This window comes from Pipistrellus hanaki (genome assembly GCF_964339955.1).
Source record: "Pipistrellus hanaki genome assembly, chromosome: 8".
In the NCBI taxonomy this organism is placed as follows: domain Eukaryota; kingdom Metazoa; phylum Chordata; class Mammalia; order Chiroptera; family Vespertilionidae; genus Pipistrellus; species Pipistrellus hanaki.
The window spans coordinates 62338042-62356078 of NC_140510.1; the positions used below are offsets into that span (position 1 = coordinate 62338042).

The following is an 18037-nucleotide window of genomic DNA, read 5'->3' on the forward strand; positions in this document are numbered from 1 at the left end:
GTGACTTCTTTTAAATATATATATGTGTTTTTTAATTGCTTTTAGAGTAAGAGGGAAGGAGAGAGATAGACATATATATGAGAAACATCAAATGGATACTTCCTACATGCCCTCAACGAGGGATGGAACCCTGCAACCTGGGCATGTGTGCCCTGACAGAAATCAAACTGGTGGCCTCTTGGTGCATGGGGTGACGCTCAATCCACTGAGCCACACTGGCCAGGCCATCTGTAAATTCTTGTCAATCTTGGTTGAAATAAGGCATTAAAATGTATATCTTAGCCACTAGTCCATAGTAAGGGCTCAAAAAAAAAAAGTTCATTGTAATACCAAACTCTCCATCATTCATATTCAATTTTTTGCTTTGGGAAGGAAAAACAAGAGTACGAGAGCAAAGAAAAAAGAGGATGGGATACCAGATGCCTAGAGGAAGAGCAGGAAAGATCAGACTGATGCTGGCGTGCTGTGTGCCCACCTTGAATTGCCCCATTTCATTAACACTGTTCTTTGGAATACCAGCTAACATTCTGGAAACTCCTTTCTTGATGTGCTAATAGCTTTTGTGATCTTTAGAAGTAAAAGGAAATTTTAAAAGAAATATTTACTTTTCTGTGGACTTCCTTAGAGTCTGCACCTGGGTATTATAAGACTCAGCAAGAGTCTTAGGAGTGATGACTAGCTTTTAGCTTACTAGTAAACAATGATGTGTCATAGATACTATATTCATTGTCTTATATTTTGCTGGATGGATAAAGTTTCTTAAAATGAAATTGAAATAAGGGTGCATGCTTACGTTTTTAGGAAGTTTTTCTTAGGTCCTATGATCAAAAAAAAAAAAAGAATCACTCTCACTGGTTAAAATAAAGGCCATTAATTTATTGAATCTCTGCCATATACTTAGGCCATCAAACTACATTTACTCTCTGAATGAGTCTATGAAGTAGGGTTGTTATCTTATTTTACAGATAAAGAGCTCAGAAACTAAGTCATACAGACAAATCACCAGAATTCATCCACATATCTTTAGCTGTCCAGGCAAAAGAAAAAAAAAAAAAGATACTTGAATTGCAGGAGAAAAATAATACTATAACATGTAGTTTTCAAAATTAAACCTCCACTTAATATTTTATTAACAGATTTTCATCTTGAATTTTCTTGAGACTTGTTTTTAGGACACATGATCGGGGGAATAAAAATCAAAGGGAAAGGCTTATCTTTCCAGTGCCAGGTTATGTTTAGTTTTGGGAAAGGAAAACCTGTTGTTCAATTTTCAAACTCCTGCTAAGAAAAAATATGAGATATTTTAACTACATTTTTTAATGAAATATAGGACATGTTGCCCACTGAATATTCTCAGGCTGTTCAATCTGATTGGCTTGACGTGAGTTTTTTAGAGTGGTTTTTAAACTATTATTTAATTTATTTTTTTGGTAAACTACTGTAACCAACTGTGTTTTCTGAGAGACAGCAGTCTCTATAAGCAGTATATTTCTTTTGCTGTACAAAATACTCTCAAAATAAAATATGCACATCCATTCAACATGGCAAATTGTGTAGCCTCTTAGAAAGACTTGAGCTAGATTGGACCTCCTTTTGATTAATGGGCATTCTTTAAATGAATTAGCCCCGATTCTGCTCAGGAGCATAGTCTGGGCATCCCAGGGGAATGCAGTAGAACTGGTCTGAATGTGCAATATCTGTCTTCATCATCAAATGCTGTTCAAAAGCAATTGGTTTTGAAGTACCCTTAAGACAGGGTCACAAACTCCAGTGCCTGGAGGAGCTAGGCAGGCGATACAAATGAGTCGAGTGGGCTGGGTGGAAGGAAGCATCTGAAACACTAGGTGACAAATGGCACCTGGCATTGCCGTGGTGTCAGGGAGATGACTTGGAGTTGTGGGATTACCGCAGAGTGACCACTGAGAGGGGCAGCTATCTTTCCATTTTGGCTAATGGAGTCCAAGTGGGAATCGGGCCCCATGCTCTGATTTTTAAAGAGAAATTAGAATTTTAATTTTTGATGCATCATCTAATGTTTAATGTTGACAATTTAACATACTATTTGGGTAAATTTGAAAAACCACCTTTGGCCAGCAGGACACAAGTTTGCAACTTCTGGTTTAATGAAATAAGACAAATATTAATAGAAATAATACTTGAAAATTATTTCATAGTTTGGAAATCTTATACCTCTATATTAGCCTATATATAACATTAAAAATGCATTTACTGCTGCAGTCTTTTCACAGCAAGAGTTCAGGAATCTGGAGACATAAATGAAGAGATGAGACAAGGAATATAAATTTGGAAGGCATGGAGGGAAGCCAGTCAAAGGCCTTACCCTCTAGTGAAGAGAGCTCTCCAAATCTCTGTACTCATGTCGTTTGTTTTTTTTAAAATATATTTTATTGATTTTTTACAGAGAGGAGGAGAGAGGGATAGTTAGAAACATCAATGAGAGAGAATCATCGATCAGCTGCCTCCTGCACCACCCCCCTCCCCCCACTGGGGATGTGCCCGCAACCAAGGTACATACCCTTGACCGGAATCGAACCTGGGACCCTTTAGTCCACAGGCCGACGCTCTATCCACTGAGCCAAACCGGTTTCAGGTGTACTCATGTCTTTTTATATACACATTTTTCCCTTTAGCAAAGCAGACACTCATAATAAAGGTAAGGTTTGATAAATAGTAAAGGGTTATCAGGTTAGGGGAATTGCCTACAGCTGTTCGGCCAGCAGCAGGTAATAATATGCAGATTTTTAACCCTGCTGAAAATGTCCATCAGCTTTCTGATATGGACTTTTCCCATTTATTATGACCTGCTGGTCTTAGCTTCCAGCAATTTACGTTATACTTTACAGAAACAAACAGGAAAGTCCTGGCAGGTGGCTCAGTTAGTTGGATCAGCCCTGGCCAGGTGGCTCAGCCACCTTGTATACCAAGCATGTCCAACTCAAAGGCTAACACGGGCCAAATAAACAAGGTTTAAGTTAATGTGGGCTGCAAAAAAACAAAAGCTTCAATTTTCATAGAGACATAGGTTTATTTGATACAGACATGATGAATACAAAGGGCTAAAGTAAATGAGTAATCATCAACATAAAATAATATAATATTTTAATAAAAATTAATATTTTTTCTTGAATATTAACTTACCAGACACTGAATAACTGCAAAAATTAATAAACATCTTGCAAATAAACCTATTTTCTTATTCAAAAGCGAAATATTTCCTTTTGTGCACAACCAAACAAGTCAGTCCAAGACTAATGACAATTAGCTGCTAAAATATTCACTGCTAGTATTAGTGGAGAGAGATTGTGCGCTTGCGCCTAAGGTACGTAAGGGAAATGAATGCAACATGATTAAAGTAATCAGTCATTAGCAAACATTGTAGTTCGTTAATAATAATTATGTATAACAGGATATTGTAAAAATTAAGTTACAAAATTTTAATTAAAGCATTTCTTATATACTGTTATATTGACTGGGCCACAAAAATATTCATTGTGGGCCACGAGTTTGACATGCTTGCTGTACATCAAAAGGTTGCAGGTTCAATTCCTAGTCAGAGCACATACGTAGGTTACAGGTTTGATCCCTGGTTGGAGTGCATACAGGAGGCAACAAATCAATGTTTCTCTTTCACATCAATATTTCTTTCTCTCCCCCTCCCTCCTTTCCTCTCTAAAATCAATAAAAACAGCCGAAGCCGGTTTGGCTCAGTGGTAGAGCGTTGGTCTGCGGACTGAAAGGTCCCAGGTTCGATTCCGGTCAAGGGTATGTACCTTGGTTGCGGGCACATCCCTGGTAGGGGGTGTGCAGGAGGCAGCTGGTCAATGTTTCTCTCTCATCGATCTTTCTGGCTCTCTATCTCTCTCCCTTCCTCTCTGTAAAAAATCAATAAAATATATTAAAACAAAACAAAACAAAAAAACAAATAAAATCAATAAAAACATATCTTCAAGTGAGGATTAAAAACAAAACAAAACAGGATAGATCTAAAAATCTACCTGAAATCATAAGTATGTTTATCAACATGTGAACTGCACACCACCTATTTCAGAATTAACTAAAGAGCTTATTTAAAATTCACATGTTGGATTTGCCTGGGTTAAGTCTAGGAGACTGACTTTGTACAAGCACCCCAGTCCTCAGATGTTTCTAATATAGCCATTAATGGGGTCCTCCCTTTGAGGATAGGCAATGTGGTCCTTTCACAGCCAGACGTAGCCTTTGTATCTTACCTGTTCTCACAGGCAGAGACAGGTCCAATTTAAAGTGGGCTTAATTTTTCATTCCTTGAATCCATGTTTGGTTGGGCAACCCAGAACACATCTGTGCTTTTGGGTTATTCAGTTCTGTGGTTGCAGGTTGATGCTTCATTATGATAAATATCTACCTCATTAGTTTGCAGTTTATGGTTGCTCAGTATACATTCTCATTTAGCTAATGTCTTAGTGGGTTATTTCCTCTTGACTCCCTACTGAGTATCAGTGTAATGTACCTGATCGGTGCCCAGTAAGTAATTTTTGATTGACTATTTTAATGCATTAATTAGAACATCATCAACTAGGCCTACCAGATTGTCTGTGACTGAACTGAACAATCATTTACCTTAACCCACTAGGCATCTTAGCCAATAACTTGACAAATATTTAGCTCTCCGAAAATCATTTGATGACGTTCGACCAAGTGACCCCTTCCCCAGATAATTAATATAACTTCTGACCTTACCTGCTCTTAAATTCAGGAAGTAAACATATTGTCAGGAGTATATAACTCATTATGCACTCTTACACAGAATAAAAATAGGATCATGAGAGTGGTATAGTGACAGCATTTAGACACTGGAAACATTAGCTGTAGAAAATGCTGAGAGACTGACATGTTCAATGAACTACACATTTTAGTCCGTCTAGGGAAAACCACAATTGAAATGTAAATTATTATTTTGCACTCGTGAAAAATGAGTCCAAATGCAAGTTGTCCTTTAAAAACATTGAGATCAAGAAAAGGCATTAGACCTGTGTTTTCTAGCTGGTGTTCATGCCCTGCAAACAACAGAATCTTAAATATGAGGCACAATTTAAGAGATTATTCATTCCGTAGCATAGGCTATAACTAGGCTGTTTCTTAAACTATTCCAAGCATTGCTAGACAAAAGAATGTATGACCTTTGAGGTAACCTTCTCCACAAGATAAACTGGTAATTTCTAGCACAGCTTGTCTTTTTTTTTTTTTTTTTTTTTTTTTTTTTTAATCATTTCCATGCTACTCCAGTTAATGCAACCAGACTTGCAGTCCAGAATACTCAAATATGCTATTGGGTGTGGGGGCACAATGATGGGTCTTAAATTCACCCCCACAGAGGTGAAGTAACATTAAATTTGTCACTGCCTCGTCTAAGTCAGCAAGATGGCACTGTGTAATACCTTTAAAAATACTAACTCAAGAAGTCCACGGGGACGAAGGTGAAAAGAAGGTCAGCTACTGACATGAAATCAGGCTCCACATGTGATGATCCTTTGTCAGAGGCTTTGTAGCCTGCAAGTCAGCACAAAGTTATTGAATCCACCTCCTAGCTGAAGCCAGACACTTTGACAGTCAGCCCCACCTGCACACTAATAGGTGAGCCATCAGCTTCACCTCCCTAACTAGAGACACAGAGCAGATCTTTTTATAAAAAGAACTTAAAGCTTGAAATGGCCTCTTTTATGTGCTACTCTCTTCACCACAAAGTGTTGATCTGTCTTGTAATGTCTGAAATATCCATGAATATTTATAAATTAGAGAGAAAAAATTAACCTTTGGTAGCCAGAGTACTGAAACTTTACTTGGAAGAACATCGGAAAACTCAGTCTACCATTTCGAGAAATTGGAATAAAAAAAAACCTTCAGTTTTTCTAGAAACAAACAGTGACAACTCTTCAAATAACCCTTTTCCTCAATATAACATTTAGTCTAAATAACTTAAAATAGAATGAATGAAGTGAAGCAGAAATTGGAACTTCTAACTTTTCCTTCGCCTGTATGTAGGTAGAATTCATGGTACTAGAGTCAATCAACCTTGATATGCTTCAATTAACATAACATAAACATTTCCAAAAGACTTCTATGTTGCCTAGAGAAATTAAGATATGAAATATTTAGTGCATTTTTAAAGCTTAGATGAAATGTATAGTAGTAACTGTAATATCTGACACACTGGTCCTTATTTTAGAAAAGAGAATCCCCAAACTAGATAAGAAGTGGGATTCCAAAAGGCAGAATCTAGAAAACTGTTCATGATGAAATATTATGTTAGAAGTTAGAAAGATAACTTCAACTGCACTCTTTGAGGAAATTAACCTGTCACATAATTACTGATGGAAAATTATATGATGACAATGAAAGCCTTCAGTTACCAAAAATTAGAGTTTATGAATGAGAAATATGGGGGGAAATTCAATAGGTTAGGTTTGGGCAAAGAAAGGGGAAAATTCATGTCCGTTAAACCTAAAAAGTGGTCAGATGCATGATCTTTGAATGAATGATGTTGGGAGGCACATCCCCCACAGGCCCCATGCAGTCTCTGAAAGTTCTTGCTGAGCAGCCAGCTTGAAGGCCGATCCATCTCCTGACCCTGAGCAGTTTCTGTTGCTAGTCATGGAAGCAACCCAGTAGATCAAGGTACCCACAGTGTAACTGTCAGCAACTGCCTACTCCCCAGGGGACATTAGGGATGGAGGGTGGCTTGTTTGCTTCTTACTGCATTTTTTGCTCCTTGTTGGGCCATGGCTCTGGGATCCTCCCATTCTTTGGGCAGCATCCATCTCAGCCACTGCATCACCCTATGGACCAGAGATAGGGAACTAGCACCAACATTCTGACTTCTGGCGGCTGCTTTTTCTGTGAGTTAAAATACAGCCTTTCATCTCTGAAAAAGAAGAGTGATCAGATGTCCTTCCAACTTCCCTACACTCAGGATTGAAATGTCAGCATCTTTGACTGCTGCCAGAATGACTGTCCCAAACATCCCATCTGTTTCCAAAGCCCACCTTCTCCACCTCTGAAGTTTTCTGCACCTTCATTCCACCAGCACAAACCTAACCCTGAGCCTCATCATCTCACTTAATCTACCGAAACAGACTCCTAACTAGCCTAGCCCTGTCCCGGGTTTCCATTTTATTCTATTTTCTGCATCTGCTCATGTTATTTCTCCTGTTTATCATACCAAGTGCTCCTCATTATTAATGCAGTAAGTCTGAGCTCTTTGCTCTGCATTCAAAGTCATCTATGTGGGCCTCATGATATAATAATGTTCGATTCTATAATTGATTACTGAGTGCCTGCTATGCAACAAGTATATGGTACTAGATCTTCTGAATGATTCTCAAATAAAGAGGACACTTTTCGCCGGTTTGGCTCAGTGGATAGAGCGAACCGAAAGGTCCCGGGTTCGATTCCGGTCAAGGGCATGTACATTGGTTGCGGGTACATCCCTGGTGGGGGGTGTGCAGGAGGCAGTTGGTCGATGATTCTCTCTCATCGATGTTTCTAGCTCTCTATTCCTCTCCCTTCCTCTCTGTAAAAAATTAATAAAATATATTTAAAAAAAAAAAAGAGAGAGAGAGAGAGAACACTCTTCTCAAAGAGTTTGTAGTTGCCACTTCTTATAATGGCTATTATGATGGTTTCCAGGTACTGAATGCTTCAGACAGGACACATGTTCCCTCTGTTCTAGTCCACATGGAACGCCTACTTTTCTTCATGACTTCCCCACCATCATTCATATAGTCCCAGGCCTGGAATGGTTTCTTCTTCTTTTTTTAATTGATTTCAGAGAGGAAGGGAGAGGGAGAGAAAGATAGAAACATTAATGATGAGAGAGATTAATTGACCTGCTGCCTCCTGCATGCTTCCTGCTGAAAATCAAGCCCACGACCTAGGCAAGTGCCCTAGCTGGGAATCAAACTGTGACCTCCTGGTCTGTGGGTCAGCACTCAACCACTGATCCACGCTGGCCAGACTGGAATGGTATCTTTAATCGCCTTTCTTTAACACATATTTATTGCTTATCTCAAAGCAGGAGTCAATGTCACATAAATTCTCATCTTTCTGAGAACAAATGTAAAATGCATCTGGTCATATAAAGAGAATAAAGTAGGTTAAGAATAAAACTGACAAAGTCTTGCCCCTCCTTGATTGATGAAATTTCTGTGCTCCTCACCACTGTATGAGCTGTGCTGGAGACTAAGTACAGTAGTTAGCGTAATAAATTCGAAAAGTTGTTGGAAGGCTGATGGACATCTTCAGCAGGGCTAAAGATCTGCAAATTATTCCCTACTGCCAAACAGCTGAGGGAAAATCCCCTAACCTGGTAATCCTTTATTGTTTACCAAACCTTACCTTTGATATGCATACCTGCTTTGCTAAAGGGTAAAATGTGTGAATAAAAAGCTGTGTGGGTCCAAAGAGAGCCACTCCACTAGAGAGCTGGTTTCCATCTGGCTCCCCCAAAATGCCTTCCAAATTAATATTTCTTGCCTAGTATATTCATTTGTGTCACAATCCCTTCTCCAGATTTCTGAACCCTTGCTGGGAAAAGACTGTGGCAGGACTGTATGGTAGAACTCGTTCTACAGTGAGGTAGGGGAGATGAGGAGTGAAGGGACTAATGCCATTCAAAACACATGGTTGAGAACAGCAATCATGACGATGGCTAATATTTATTAAGTACTCAAAATATAAGCAGTAGCCATTTAAAACCTTACACTGATAAATTGAGATACTATTATTTCCATGATATTGATACTCGAGACATGAAGGAGGTTAAGTTGTCAACATTTGCAATGATGATATGTGGCAGATCCAAATGAACCAAGGCAGTTCAGTTCGAAGGCCTAAACCAATCACCATTCCATGATTTAACCCATAGGATAGCAAGGTGCTCTTCAAAGATGGAATCAATGAGTGATGGTTAGATGTCCAACAGATTTCCACGTTAATTTCCTCCCTGCTGCCAATCTCCTCTCCTATAAATCCATCCTCCAAAAATACAGGAGTGATTTATTCAACATGAAAGTCCAACTTTGCCATTATTCTGACTAAACAATTCAATGGCTCCCATTACTGGAACGAGAAACCATGGTTATACATTGCTTTGCAATGAAATTTATGAGGTGGTGTGTCAGTTTAAGAAATCTTCTACACCACATCTAAGCACTCAGTATAGAAGAAAAAGTTTATTTTGTGAGTTGTTGTATTAGCTATTATGAAGGGAATCCTTATTGGATGTCAGTGAAAGACTGTTGCATGAATATTTAGTTTTTCTGCCCAGAAATCTGCCTTTGGAGAGGTATTACAACAAAGTCAGGGAAGCTCAGGGTGGGCAAAGGGGAGAATGGTTAAACACAAGGGCTTTGGAGCCAGAGTTTGCAGGACTGAGTTTGCCCTTGAGGTTGCCTTGCCTACAGCAACCTCAAGTGCAATTGGAGGAAAACATCTTCCTCATGGGATTTCTGTGAGGATTGAAAGAGGTAACATTAAAGAACTTAAAATAATGTCTACATAGAAATTTCAAATAAAGTAATAATATTTATATATCATTAAAGTTTTCATTCTTCTATACTTTAGTTAATTTATAGTTTACATAGTAATATGTGAATGTAGTTTTCAAAAACAAGAACTATAAGAGAATATGGGAAAAAGAAAAGGTGACCCTCTCCAGAGAAAGTATTGCTAAGATTTCTCATTTGCTCTTCTAGAATTTTTCTATGTATATAAAAATATACATGAGCTTTTATTTAAAATAAAAAGATAAAAGATAGCATTTATGGTAGTTTTTCACCTTGCCTTTTTTTCCTGTGAAGATTATTCCATAGATCTACTGAGTTATTTTTAATGGCTTTGCAGTATGTCAACATGTAAATGTGGTAAACTTATTTAACACCTTCTCTATTGATGGACATGTATGTCATTTTTCCGTCATTCTCTGTGACAAAATTCATTTCCATGAATATGCTTGTATGATTATTTCTATAGAATCCATTTCCAGAAGTGGAATTGCTAGGTAAATTGTATGTGCATTTGAAAGTTTTATAGCTCTTGTTCAACTGCCTTCTGAAGAGGCTGAATTTATATTTCTACTCAGTTGTAGTACAGAGAAATTATTTAAATATATTTCTATAGGCCACTCGATTTTCTTAGGCCAGTTTTCTCTCTGTCCCAGAAAAATTCGAGCTATGTTCCTGCCTCCTTGCCTGTAATCTTGTTTTGTTCTGAGCCTGGAGTTACCCGCCCCCCCTTTTTTGTTTTTGTTTTTTCATTTGTCTATCTCCAGGGGTGGGGAGTCTTTTTTCTGGCAAGGGCCATTTGGATATTTATAGCATCATTCACGGGCCATATAAAATTATCAACTTAAAAATTAGCCTGATAGATTTGGCCAAACATTTAATTAACTCACCTCTAATGCCTTTGCAGGGGCAGACCAAATGGTTTCTCAGACCTCATATGGCCCTGATTCTAAGCCCTATCCATCTGCATTAGTAGAACACACTCAGTTGCAAATAAAACTCTAATGATGCCGAAACCGGTTTGGCTCAGCGGTAGAGCGTCGGTCTGCGGACTGAAAGGTCCCAGGTTCTATTCCGGTCAAGGGCATATACATTGGTTGCGGGCACATCCCCGGTAGGGGGTGTGCAAGAGGCAGCTGGTCGATGTTTCTCTCTCATCGACATTTCTAGCTCTCTCTCTCTATGTTCCTCTCTGTAAAAAATTAATAAAATATATATATTTAAAAAATAAAAATAAAACCCAAATGAAACTAGCTGAAGAAAAGTTAAATGGGGAATTGAAGATAGTTATTGAAAGAATTCTAGGTAATCATAAAATTGAAAGATGAGCTACAGATTCCACGGTAGTTCTAAGGACCTAGGACTGGAACCCATACATATTCCTTCCAATTCCCTATTTCCAACTCTTCATATGTCTATATGACCTAATTCTCTTATGTAGTAGATTGATAGGTCCCAAAGATGTAAAAAATGTGAAAGTTTAGCCCTAACTGGTTTGGCTCAGTGGATAGAGCATCGACCTGCAGACTCAAGGGTCCCAGGTTCAATTCAGGTCAAGACAATATTCCTTGGTTTCAGGCACATACCCAGAAGGAAGTGTGCAGGAGGCAGCTGATCAATGTTTCTCTCTCATCAATGTTTTTAACTCTCTATTCCTTTCCCTTCCTTTCTGTAAAAAAAAAAAAAAAAAAAAAAAAAAAATCAATAAAATATACTTTTTTAAATGTGAAAGTTTACATAAAAGATATCAAATTATAAACATGAAAATTCATGTTTTACCTTGGCAACTTCTGGCTATCCTTACGTTTATTGTCCTCTCATGAGTCATTACATGGAATTCAATGAAGAACAGAAAGCACTGGCTTAATGTCCAGAAAAATAAATTCTCCCAAATATCAGGGAGTCAAAATTCCACTGTTATTCTTTATAATTATACTAGAGGCCCCATGCATGAAAATCGTGCACGGGGGTGGTGGTGGTGGTGTCCCTTAGCCCAACCTGCACCCTCTCCAATCTGGGATCCCTCGAAGGACGTCCAACTGCCCATTTAGGCCTGATCCCAGTAGGATGTCCCAGTCGGACTTCCCTCTCACAATCCAGGACTGCTGGCTCCCAACTGCTTGCCTGCCTGCCTTCCTGATTGTCCCTAACCGCTTCTGCCTGCCAGCCCAATCACCCCCTAACCACTCCCCTGCCAGCCTGATTGCCTCTAACTGCCCTCACTTGCAAGCCTGGGTCCCCTTCTACAACTGCCCTTCCCTGCAGACCCAGTTATCCCCAACTTCCCTCCTGTGCTGGCCTGGTCACTCCTAACTGTCCTCCCCTGTAGGTTTGATTGCCCCCAACTGCCCTTTCTTGCAGGCCTGGTCTCTCCCAACTGTCCTCCCCTGCTGGTCTGATTGCTCACAACTTCCCTCCCCTCCTGGCCTGATCTCTCTCAACTGCCCTTTAAGTGAAAATTGTCCAGCAACAAATCCAGGGCCCTCTCTTCCCTGCCTCCCTGAGGAGAATGCTTTGGAAGTGCCCCTTCCTCACGCTCTCCGTGGTCCTGAACCACCCTCTAGAGCTCTCTTGTAGTGGCAGAGAAAATGTGATGGGGTGGGAGGGAGAGGATTAGGGAAGCTGTTCTGGGAACAAAGAAAAGGTTTTATTCTTAATCCTTTATTTTTAAATACTCGGTTACCAACAACAACAATAAAAACACAATCAACCTTGGCCAACAGAGAGAGCAAGCACAACACCTGGGGAAGTGGGCAGGTCACCACTGGTCAGATACAGAATGGGTCAACTGCCATTTTCAGCTGACATGAAACAAACTGTACATGGATTTTATTTATTTGAACTTATATCAATGATGGAATAATTTCAAAACTAAAACAATAATAAAATCTTACAGTTCACAGAGTTGTGCTTAAGTATATTTTGTAATTCTAGAAATATCCTAAGAGTTATGGTTTTTACTCTTTAGCAAATTATATGTCCACTAATGATATGGCCATTTTTATTTTACATAATTATGCTGTTGGGTGTTGATTTATTTTACATAAAATTTTATTTCTTGTTTTCTAGCTTAAAACTAAGTGCTAGTGTGGATATTTGCCCTTTGAATGCACTAAGCTACTTTCCATTCACAAATGTTTAGGAAAAAAACAACTCTTCACACTTGTCAGAGGAGAGATTTGATACCTGTGATTAAAAAGAGAGAAGCCCCAATGCAAGAATGCCTCAGTTAAGTAGAGCTTTTATTGCTGTTCTTCTCATTGTATGTATATATATATATGACAATAAAATGTACAGACCCTGCTTGTGTTTCACAGCACCATATTACTCTGCCTTTGAACTAATCCTGTCATTGAGAGCTGTGCTACTGAGGGTGGTCCCCACCCCCATCCAGCAGATTCAGCATCACCTGACTTGTGTTAAAAATGCAGACCCTCAGCCTGCCCTAGATTTTGGGAATCAGAACCTGAATGTCAACAAGATCCTCAGATCTAAGAAGCATTGATTGAGCAGATTCTTAAGCCAAATGTAATTTTCTAGCTCACTTTTAATTTCATTATTTCACATTTTAAACCAAAAGCAAGAACAATTTAATTATAAGAGGAAACAAGGTTATCAAAGGGAAAGGCATCTTTGGGCTCTCGAATTGTACGGTCTATGATCAATGACTTTAAATCAGAAGGCAGTAGATTGTTTTGGGATCTCATTTGCCTTGTTCCTACTTTTTTTCATCAAAGAGATCACAGCACTCTGTATTAATTGGTCTTACATCTTCTCTGAAAGCTTCCTGTGGGCAGGGCCATGTTTTAGATATCTAAATCCTCAGTGCCTATCCTAATGCCTAACACAGGAAGGTGCTCCAAAACATTGGAATGGCAACACATAAGCAAATAAATAACCAATCACCTACCTGGGTTACATCCACCCTTCAAGTTCAAGTTTACAACTCCTTTCCTTCATAAAGATTTCTTCAGTTATTTCATCCACCATGCTCTCCACCTGCTGTAAATACCACTTATTTGAGATTTAACACTTAACACACATACACACACACACACACAGGCACAAATGATTTTAGTTATCAATTATCTTTATTTTGTATCATCCCATACAGGCTGTATAAATATACAAAATATATCTCTTGATATATTTCATATTGCCTTGCAGAGTAGGCATTCAAATATTTGTTATGCTTGAACTATCCTATCTAATAAAGAGGAAATATTCTAATTGACTGCCATACCCTCAAAGATGGCAGTGCCCACAGCCACAAGATGGTGGCACCCAGTCCCCTCAGCCCTGCCAGGGTGGCAGGCCCAGCAGGTCTGGCCGCTCCTCCAGAGCCCCCCAGTCCCCTCAGCCGCCTAGCCAACCAGGGCTGGCCCAGGGCACAGGCAAGCCTTGTATGGCAGTGGCCCAGCCACCCAGGGCTGCCTGAGGTTCAGGTAACCAGGGCCGGCTGAGGTTTGCACTGCAAGCAGAGGCAGCAGCAGAGGTGTGATGGGGTGTCGCTTTCCCCTGATCACCGGGTCACCTCCTGCCCATGAGGACTCCCAGGTTGTGAGAGAAGGCAGGCCGGGCTGAGCAACCCCCGCTCCAGTGTATAAATGTTCATGTACCGAGCCTCTAGTCTTAAAATAAAAATAGACATTAACATCGGAAAATCTACAATCTTTGATTTTCCATCAAGCATAATTCTGAATTGCCAAAATTAATTCTAGAGATGACAATATTTAAACAGCTCCTCCAGCTGTGACCTATTTATCTTAATAAAGCATCTGTTTTGATACATTAAATACTTTTTAATTTTTAAATGGTTGGTTACATCCTTAGCCAACTCAATTCTTATTTCTGTTAGGACAATAGTTTATGCTTTTCTATCTTGACCGTATGTAAAATGGTTAATTTATAAAAGTTTATAATTAGAGATCATTTTAAGGATATATGTAATAATTTATAAAGTCTGCATGATGTCCCTGATAGCACCACACAGATCAATATTTCCATTTTAATGCTAATTGTAGAGATATTGCTCAGTAGTGCACCCATGGCATTGAAGGTTTTAACGCCTGCAATCATAACTGCATTTGTGAATATCAAAATAGCTACTCCAGGGTACTGACACCTTAGTGTCACAAATGATCTCTAACTGTCCGATAGATGGCAGCATTGAGCAAGAGATTTGGTACTAGTTGGCGTTTTGGTTTCTGTGAATTTTCAGTTAGGAGTAAATTTTTCAAATAGTGTGTATCGTCACAGTATACCACAAGACTAATTTAGTGTAAGGCGACAGGATGATAGTTGTACTTGCTTAAGTTACTTCACTTAGATTCCACAAAAACATCTCTTTCTATTCTGTATATACTATATAGTAAAAGGCACCAATGTGCATGCACTTCCAGAACTATCACAACCCATTAATAATAATTAAAAAAAAATGTAGAGAACAAATGGATCTACTATCGTATAATTATAATAAATATTAACCACCTTTAACATTGATAGTAAAACATCAGCAACTATGAAGAAATGGCAATACCTAGCATCCGATGATCAGTGATTATCTTCCACATGAAACCCATTGGTCTGACCAGAATTTGTTATAGCAATCTGGCTTATTTAATGATTTCTAACCAATATGTTAGCCACTGACATTGAATTTTTAAAGCAGAAACCCTTTCCCACTGAGACATTTTTAAAAAGCTTTTATAGTAATTTTTCTTATATGATCAAAATCTTAACCTTTCTGTGAAGGTTACTGTAGAATATTTGAAAATTCAATTGATCTTCCTGCCCTCTCCTTTTAGGAAAGAGTTCAATATTTTGTTTTCCATAGAGATGTGTTCCTTTTATTTAGCTTTTTTTTTGGGGGGGGGGTGTCATTTGAAAAGTAAAAGTCTTGGGATTTTGATCGTATTCCTATAAAATATGAAATAACCCCCACCCCGAGCTAAACGTCAGAACTAAAAAGCCCTTTGGCCTTAGCTTACATTGTTACTGGTAAACAACTCTTTATCTGTTTTCTTGCCAAGGGTGAAACCCCACACTGCTACACTTCACTCTAACTCCACGCTTCCCTGTTTCACCCACCCCTCCTCTGCTCCGCATAAAGCAAGCTATACCCCCAGAATCTCGGTCACTGTTATTGCCGCCTATCGCCAGCTCCAGATGCGTGTGTGCTATTTATAGCTTTGCCGTAGTGGGCACGTGTGCCCGCATTGCCAGGCTGCCAGGAGGAAAGAGGGCGGGCTTTCAATGCAACAGTGTGTACACAAATTACAGCTTAACCAGGTTTACTGGAGGATGCATGATGGCCGGGAACAAAAAGGTGAAAGGAGAACTGAGAAGCTCCCGGGCTTCGGTTGGGGAGTGCCCCCTTTGCAGATGCCCAGTCCCCGCAATTCACGTATCACACGCTGCTGCTGAATGGCGCTTACCGTTCCTGTTAATTTTCTTCCCTCCTCCCTACGCTTCGCAACCTACCTTGGCCCCCCTACCATCCCACCCCTCCTCCCCTCCTGTCAGGCAGAGCTTGAAAAACAGGGAACCCCACCAATCAGCAGGCTTCTCCGAGAGACTCCCCCCGCCCTCACCCCGCCTGAAGGCCCTGCGCCTCGCCTGCTGCGTCTCCCCGCCAGCTTCCCGCAGCGCCTGGGAGCTGGCGGCAGACCGGGGCTCCCGCGCAAACAGGAGACGGGAACCCCGAACCGACCAGGAATGGGGGTGCAAACATAAGACAGCGTTAAGCCGAATGGCAAACGTCGTTTTCGTAGGGTCTTCGGTGCCAGCGGGGCAAGTGGGGGACAGACTGCCCGTGTATAGGTCAGCTTAAAAAATAAACAGAAACTTCGGGGAGCGTTTGCTTGCTGGTGCCTGATCGCGCAAGGTCAACTGAGACTCTCTGCAAGTAGAAATCCCCCCATGTTCCTGCCCAGTCGAGCTGGCACCATCCTTGTTTTCTCCCCGTTATCCTTGTGGTCAAGGGTAAAGATTGTATGGGGGCAGCTCCATGGGTGTGGGAGCTATGTGTGACACAAACACGTCAGCCAGTATTTACGCAGGAGGCCTTAGGAATCCTCTGTAGGTCCCTAAAAAATATATATATTTTTAAAATCGCAAATAAATTTCGGAATATGATAGGGGATATCTCATTTTCTCTCCCCTTGCCTTCACCTCTACACGTGAATCCCCGCCCCTCGCTAGGATGGGGGAAGAGGAGAAGCCGTGATGTTTAAATGTTCCTCCTAACTCAGCAGCAGCTCATCTCACTGCGACGGGCATGGGGTGCTCCCCAGGAATTCCCTCTCCCCGTTGTTTTTTTTTTTTTTTTTTGAGTGACCAGAAGGCCTCCATCTCTGTCTGCCCTTGGGAGTCCCTCTGCTCCTTCCAGATTCCTCCCTGCAGCAAAGGCGGTGATTGCGAGGAGCAGGCTGGCCCACAAGTTCCTTAGGAAATCCTATAAAAACCCAGATCTCAGACACGGCCTGTCACCCCGAAACTGAAAAGCAGCTTTCCCCTTCCCTTGAGAAGAAAGCCTACCTCCCGAGGGGTTCATTTTACCTGTTGGGCAAGACGCAGCCCCGCTCCGGCGCCCCCTCCTCCTCCGGCGGCCCTCCCACTCCGGGCTCTGTAGCTGCAGTGCACCCCGCCGCCCCCCCATGCCCCCCTCACTCCCGCTCTTCCCGAACTCCCCCCACCCCGCCGTTCTCCCAGACTCCCTTCTGCTTTGGGGTGACCACCCAAACGCCCCCGCCCGCGCCCGCGCTGGGGATTCCTGGGGCCGGGGGCGCCCTGGGTGGCGCGGGGAGGGCGGCGCGCCCGGGCCGCGGCCGCCAGGGGCGCTGGCTGAGCGCGGAGGGAGGCCCGGGGCGGGCGCCGCTGCGGCACCGCCGGGGGAGCGGGGGGCGGAGCGGGGCGGCGCGGGGCGGGCTCGGCCGGGAATGTAGAGACCCAGGCGGGAGCCTCCCGGCGGCGGCGGCGGCGGCCGGGCTGCGGGGCGCAGAGGCTCCGTCACGTGTTCCTCTCCTGCGAGGGAGACGGCGGCGGGGTCGGAGGGGGCCGGCGAGCGGAGCCAGACGCCGCCACCGCTTGTTTTGGTTGGGGCTCTCGGCAACTCTCCGAGGAGGAGGAGGAGGAGGAGGAGGAGGAGGGAGGCAGGAGGAGGGGAGAAGTAACTGCAGAGGCAGCGCCTCCCGGGAAGAGGCGTCTTCCCCGACTCCTTCCCAAACCTACTCCCTCGCCTCCCGCCCTCGGCCCCCTCCTCGCCTTCCCCTGCCGCCCGGAGGAGCCAGGGGCAGGGATGTGCCTGTCCCTCCGGCGCGTCCCCAGCTCCCCCGGTTGCCTAGGTGCGTTTCGCGTGGAAAAGCCACTTTCTCCGCCCGCCGAGATGGGCCCGAGCGGGGGCTGCAGAGGACGCGTCTGCGGGCGGCGGCGGCCGCCGCAGCAGCAGCAGCAGCCGCAGAGCCGCGGTCTCCGCG

The 18037-nt window shown here is 42.1% G+C and overlaps 1 protein-coding gene across 2 annotated transcripts in view; it reads right to left on the bottom strand.

Annotated features, from left to right (window-relative positions):
- Positions 1 to 17211, bottom strand: part of RHBDD1 (rhomboid domain containing 1) — a 119273-nt gene extending 102062 nt beyond the window's left edge. For both annotated transcript variants that reach the window (XM_084892915.1, XM_084892914.1), the window contains exons 1-2: positions 17121 to 17211; positions 13471 to 13562 (exon numbers count right to left, since the gene is read on the bottom strand). The gene's annotated coding sequence lies outside the window, so the exon portion shown is untranslated. The remainder of the gene's footprint in view (positions 1 to 13470; positions 13563 to 17120) is intronic.
- Between the last annotated feature and the right edge of the window lie 826 nt (positions 17212 to 18037).